The sequence below is a fragment of the Dromiciops gliroides genome, chromosome X, assembly GCF_019393635.1.
Source record: "Dromiciops gliroides isolate mDroGli1 chromosome X, mDroGli1.pri, whole genome shotgun sequence".
Lineage (NCBI taxonomy): Eukaryota > Metazoa > Chordata > Mammalia > Microbiotheria > Microbiotheriidae > Dromiciops > Dromiciops gliroides.
The window spans coordinates 37,467,157-37,473,932 of record NC_057867.1 but is presented as its reverse complement, the minus strand read 5'-3'; positions in this window follow the sequence as shown (position 1 = coordinate 37,473,932).

The window sequence follows — 6,776 nt, the reverse complement described above, 5'->3', positions numbered from 1 at the left end:
TGCGGAAGCAGCGGTGCCTTCTACGACTCGGGCTCCTGGGGATGACGAACCAGGTTTTTCAGCTTTCCACGGAGACCCTACATCCATTCCGCGCGCCCCGCGGCTTCTGATAACTGTCTCGGCTCGGCTCCGTCTTATATAAACTGAAACCACGTGACCCTCGAGCCGCCTCTCATTGGCCGGTGGCCGGAGGACTGTTACAAAACCTGACGAAGGGTTTTGTAACAGTCCTCAGCTCCCTCTTCTTCGGGCTCTGCTTTTTTGGTTTTTGGTTTTTTTTTTTTTCGGTGCGAGTGTGAGTGTGAGTGGGGAGGGGGTCGCGTGTGGATGTGTGGCGCAGCAGACGTGTAGGGCTGGTGCTAGCTATATGCACTGGAGGATGATGTGTATGTCTGTATCGATGCGCGCGCGCTCCCGCTTGCGGGGGCTGTGCGCCTGTGCCTTCTGCATGTTGTTTATCCGCCTAGCCGGCAAATCTTCCGCAGAAGCACAACTCGCTGTCGTGGCCTTTGCACCAACGACCACCCTAGCCCCTCGGCGGGCTGCGCGTGTGCCCAGACCCTTCTGCACCCAGAGCCCCCTCCCCCAGCTCCGCATCCAGCACGGCTGGACGATCAGTGCCCAAAGAGAGCCCTGGCGGATGGACAATTGGAGGGAGGGGGGTGCGGTTTGCAGATAGCAGTCCCCGGAGCAAAATTGACCTGCGCCTTGCGCACACCCGAGAGCACGCGCACACACACACACACACACACACACACACACACACACACACACACACACACAAACATACATACACACACACGCGCGCACACACACTATTCTACTGGGAGGGGGATTGCTGCGCGGGGGCCGGGGGGAGGGGTCCCACTCCCTTCTCGAGTGACAGGGTTTGAAAGAAAGGAGCCTCGTAGCCTTGGGGACCCGGGCTAGCCGACCTTCTCTGTGTGTGTGTGTGTGTGTGTGTGTGTGTGTGTGTGTGTGTGTGTGTGTGTGTGTAAGGGAGGGGGGCGATCGGGGAGTGGGCAGTCCGCATCTTGGAATTCCTTCTCAATCCGCTCAGGATAACAGGCTTCTTCTAGGAGGCCTGAAAGGCCTAGACATGACGCATCACAGAAGAGGACCACAAAACACAGCTATTCCAAGCTGAAGCCCCCAAAGAACATTCTGGATTCACCAATCAAATTCTCTAATTATCTTCCCTCAGCATCCTCTGCCCTAGCAGTCCCCCTTCCACTCTTGGGAGTCTATTTTCTCCTCAATCAAAGGAGAGAGTCGGACTAAATGAGTTGTGAGCCGCCCCCCCCCACCCACCGCCACCAATAATGACTTCCCAGGATCCTACGCCAGTCTTACAAGTGACCGCTCAGTCATAGTAGGGGTTGCTTGGGCAGTAGCTGATGCAGTCCCCCACTTCTGCAAAAAGGAGCAGGCATAGATGGTTTGGACTCAATTTTGATGGAGGTCTGTGGGCAAGACAAAAGGGAACATAACCCTGACAAAAATTGGCATTATGTGGAGGCCAGTGAGCAACTGGGGGCAATCTGAGAATTCCCACTCCCCCACTCTCCCCATCTCCCTTCCCCCACCTTCCCAATCTCCCACTCTCACAGCCTCATCTATCACGTCCCAAACTTTGGGCCTAGTGTTCTCTCCCACTGTCTGCTCTGCCTCTCCCCCACTCCTCTCACATCCTATGGAGCCCAGTGCTAACCTGGGCCAGGGGAGAGACAAGGGAAGCTGGAGCCAGTAATTGTACTTACATGGGTCCCCAAAAAGATATGGGTGCAGATTAGCGACTGGTTAGTTGGCTTTTTCCTCCTGGGATCTAAGGTCCCCAACTAGACAATGACTTCAAATGACCCAGTGGTTTCTGGCCCTCAGAGACATAACTCACAAGGAAAAGAGAAAGGGGCACACATATACCAAATGGGGTAATATACATTTACATAACAATAAATAATTATAATAATTTCAAGATAATTGATTCTGAATTCTCAAAGGCAAACCCAGTAGAGATCTCCAGTGGCCTGGAGTGGGAGTGGGGTAGGTAATCATAAAAGATATATTTGAGGACTCCAGTTCTGAGGTGACTTAGGTATTTTAAAATCTGATTTTAATTGATTAATCTTATTGATTTTATTATTTAACATTTAATTTTATTATTACATCACTTTCATTTCCAAATATATCCCTCCTCTACCAAGACCTTTCAAAAGCAGTTTAACAAAATCAAAGGTCAGCCATAATGTATGTAAGAATACACACCCGGGGCAGCTAGGTGGCGCAGTGGATAAAGCACTGACCCTGGATTCAGGAGGACCTGAGTTCAAATCCAGACTCAGATACTTGACAGTTACTAGCTGTGTGACCCTGGGCAAGTCACTTAACCCTCATTGCCCTGCCAAAAAAAAAAAAAAGAATACACATCCACTGTTCCCCACTTCTGCAAAGAAAGGTGGATGGTCTATAGTCCATTTTGAGGGAGGCCTGTGACCAAGAAGACAAAAGGGAAGAAATTCCTGACCAAAAAAATGGCGCTTGTAGATGCTAGAAGCCGTGCAAGAGAAATATTAAGTCTACTTAATACTATGTGTGTGCAAGGCTTTGTGCTTGGAGCAGGTGGCAGGGATATAGAGGGAGACAAGGGATTTGAGGAGTTTTTATAACCTGACACATCTGTCTAGAATCCCAAGATTCTTTGTCTGCCCTGAAGTGAGCTCCCTTCACTCCCCAGTGCCCTGTTCTTGTCACTTAGGACAACAGTATGTGCTTGAAGCATATACTATTCATTTCTGTATCTTAGCATCACAGGTCTAAATGGATCCAACCATTCTGGAGAGCAATTTGAAACTATGCCCAAAGACCTACAGAACTGTGCATACCCTTTGATCCAGCAATACCACTGCTAGGCTTATATCCCAAAGACATCCCCCAAAAGAGAAAAAGACCTATTTGTACAAAAATATTTCTAGCAGCTCTTTTTGTGGTGGCTAAGAATTGGAAATCAAAGGGATGCCCATTAATTAGGGAATGGCTAAACAAGCTGTGGTATATGATGGTGATGGAATATTATTGTGTCATAAGAAATGACAAGCAGGATGAGTTCAGAAAGGCCTGGAAAGACTTGTATGAACTGATGTATAATGAAGTGAGCAGAACCAAAAGAACATTGTGCAAAGTAACAGCAATATTGTACGATGAAGAATTGTGAATGACTTAACTATTCTGAGCAATACAATGATCCAAGACAATCCCAAAGGACCAATGATGAAGCCTACTATCCACTTCTAAAGAAAGAACTGATATTGATTGAACACAGACTGAAGCAGGCTATTTTAAACTTCCTTTCATTTTTTATTTTCTTCAAGTTTTCTTGTACAAAATTACTATTATGGCAACATTTTACGTAATTGCACATGTATAACCTATGTCCGATTACTTACCATCTCAGGGAAGTGGGAAGGGAAGGAGGGATAAAATTTGGAACTCAAAACTTTAAATTAAAATGTTTATTATGAAAAAAAACACCAGAATCACTGGTTTAGAGCTGAAGGGGAACTTGAAAGCCATCAAGTCCTCATTTTACGCTTGAAGAAATCTCCTAAGTCCCCATAGCATATTCCTCTATTTCGCCTGGCTAAGCACAGGGACAGTCACATTTTGGATCTTCCCATCCACACAGTATAAGTGATGCACTTTCATGATCATGGACACTCAAAATCCTCCCTGATCACAATCCACTGTCAGATTTTTTCTATGTCTTTGTTCTCACCCTGACCTCTAAAGTCTTTAACAGTATGTTGGCTACACTGACCTTCTCTCCCAATGCCAACCCCTTAGTGAACCAGTTCAGTTCTGCACAATTTTCAAATGTCCAGCTCCTGAGTCCTATGAAAGACTGGGCCTTGCTACAATCCACAATGGAATGTGACCACTATCTCCCTCCTCAGCTCCTGCCCACATCCGGGAAGTCAGCCAGGCAATAAGCATTTTTTGTTGTTTTTGTTTTTGTTTTTTTGTGAGGCAATGAGGGTTAAGTGACTCGCCAGGGTCACATAGCTAGTAAGTGTCAAGTGTCTGAGGCCGGATTTGAATTCAGGTCCTCCTGAATCCAGGGCAGGTGCTTTATTCACTGTGCCACCTAGCTGCCCCAAAAGGCATTTTAAGTGCCCACTATGTGCCAGGCACTGGGCTGAGTGCTGGGAGTATGGAGAAAGGCAGTAAGTCCCTGTTCTTGAGCTCGTAGTCTCATGGGAAAGGCAACATCAAACCATCTGGCTACAAAAAAGTTCTATACACAGTCAATTGGAAATCAATGATTGGGGCAGGCTTCTTGTAGGGGGGTAATTTTAGCTGGGACTTGAAGGAAGCCAGGAGGTAGAGATGAGGAGGTAGAGAATCCCAGGCATGAGGGGGTAGCCAGTGAAAATGACCGGAGTCTAGAGATGAAGTGTCTTATGTATAGAACAGCTAGTCCAGTCTCACTGGATCAGAGAGTATGGGGAGATATGGGGTATAAGAATACTGGAAAGGGGCAGCTAGGTGGAGCTGCAGTGCATAAAGCACCGGCCCTGGATTCAGGAGGACCTGAGTTCAAATCCGGCCTCAGACACTTGACATTTACTAGCTGTGTGACCCGAGGCAAGTCACTTAACCCCAATATCCTCACCCAAAAACCGAAGAAGAAGAAGAAGAAGAAGAAGAAGAAGAAGAAGAAGAAGAAGAAGAAGAAGAAGAAGAAGAAGAAGAAGAAGAAGAAGAAGAAGAAGAAGACTGGAAAGGTAGGAGGAGGCCAGATTGTATAGGGCTTTGAATGCCACACAGAGGATTTTGTATTTGATCCTAGAGATGATAGGAAGCCATGAAACAATACTGACCAAGCCCACTACAAATCTCTTTTGTCTAACTTCAACTCATCCCTCACTACAGCAAGACAACCCTTCTGCTATTCCCTAACTGATTCACTATTCCAGAGAAGGTTCCAAACCTTCTCTTCTTCTCTCCTCAAGCCACCAATGTCACCTCTTTCCCCACCCTCAACTAAAGACCTTGTCTCATACTTTTGGTTGAAAAAATTGAGGTTATTCCCTTAGAGATTCTTGTCCCCTTCTCAGTCCATATTCCTCTGACATCATCCCCCCCACTATTTCTTCCTTCACTGTAGTCTCTGATGAAGAATTGGCCCTTCTCAGTCAAGATAAACCCCTCTGTAAATATCCTTGATCCCATTTCTTCTCATCTTTTTCAGCACTTTCCATTCTCTCTCTCTCTCTCTCTCTCTCCCCCTCTCTTCTCCTCTTCCTATCTCTCATCTTCAACATTTCCTTATTGCCTCCTACCTGCAATATACAAACATACACCTACCCAATCTTTAAAAAATAAAAATTAAAAATCTCCCACTTGATCCAATCATCCCTACTAGTTCTCCCACTTCTCTACTAAACTCCTTGAAGAAGCTATTGCCTCAGCCTCTGCTTCCTCTCCTCAGATTTGCTTCTAAAACCTCTTCAGTCTGGCTTCCCACCTCATCATTCAACTGAAACCGCTCCTTCTAAAGTTACCAATAATCTCTTAATCACCCACTCTAATGGCCTTTTTTCAGTCCTCAACCTTCAAGATTTTCCTGCAGCCTCTGGCACTGTTGATCACCTTGTCCTGGATCCTCTCTCCGTTCTTCTACCTGTCTAACTAATTCTTCTAAGTCTCCTTTGCTGGATCTTTATCCAGATCACTCCCAGTAACCATGGGTATCTCCCAAGGCTCTGTCCTGGGCCCATTTCTCCCTCCATATCATCTCACTTGGTAATCTCATCATCTCTCATGGATGCAATCATCATCTCTATGCAGATGACCTTTTTGGGTGTGTGTTGATTTTTTTTTTTTGCAGGGCAATGAGGGTTAAGTGACTTGCCCAGGGTCACACAGCTAGTAAGTGTCAAGTGTCTGAGGCCAGATTTGAACTCAGGTACTCCTGAATCCAGGGCCAGCGCTTTACCACTGTGCCATCTAGCTGCCCCTGTGTTGATTTATTTTTAAAATTTATATCTATATCTTTAGTGCAGCAGATGAGTAGGAATTCATCACATCCTGGGATGTTTTCTTTGTTTTGTTTTTTTATACAGTGAATTCCAACCTATAGGAAGAGGCCTGGAGGACAGAGTGAGATGCTCAGCATCATACTAATGAAGAGGCAATACAGGCAGCCATTAATTTACTCTAAATCATCTTTATGGGGGGTCATCTTTAAGTTTAGTGTTCAGTTCAAAAGCTTTTGCACAAAATCAGTGCAGCTAAAATTCAAAGTCAAACAGTGGAGTGGGAAAAAATCTTTATGGTAAATTTCTCTCATAAATGTTTAATATCTATTAAGATCTATTATATAAAATATACTATATATGGAACATATTCTATAAATCTCTGGCAGATTTCTCTGATATATAAGTAATGTATATTAAATATAATGTTATATTTAATCTATCATATAGGGAATTATATGTGGAATGTTTGTACATATCTCTGCATGGCAAATTCCTCTGACAAATGCCTGATATTAAAGATAGGTATATATGTTATTTATTATATAGCATATGTGGCATTGACACAGATATGAATTATAGATAGAGAGATATCTATGTAGATTATATATATGTGTGTGTATGTGTACTTGTGGTAAATTTTTCTGATCAATGCCTTCTATGCTTCCTATATCTATCTATCTATCTATCTATCTATCTATCTATCTATCTATCTATCTATCTATATCTATCTATCTATCT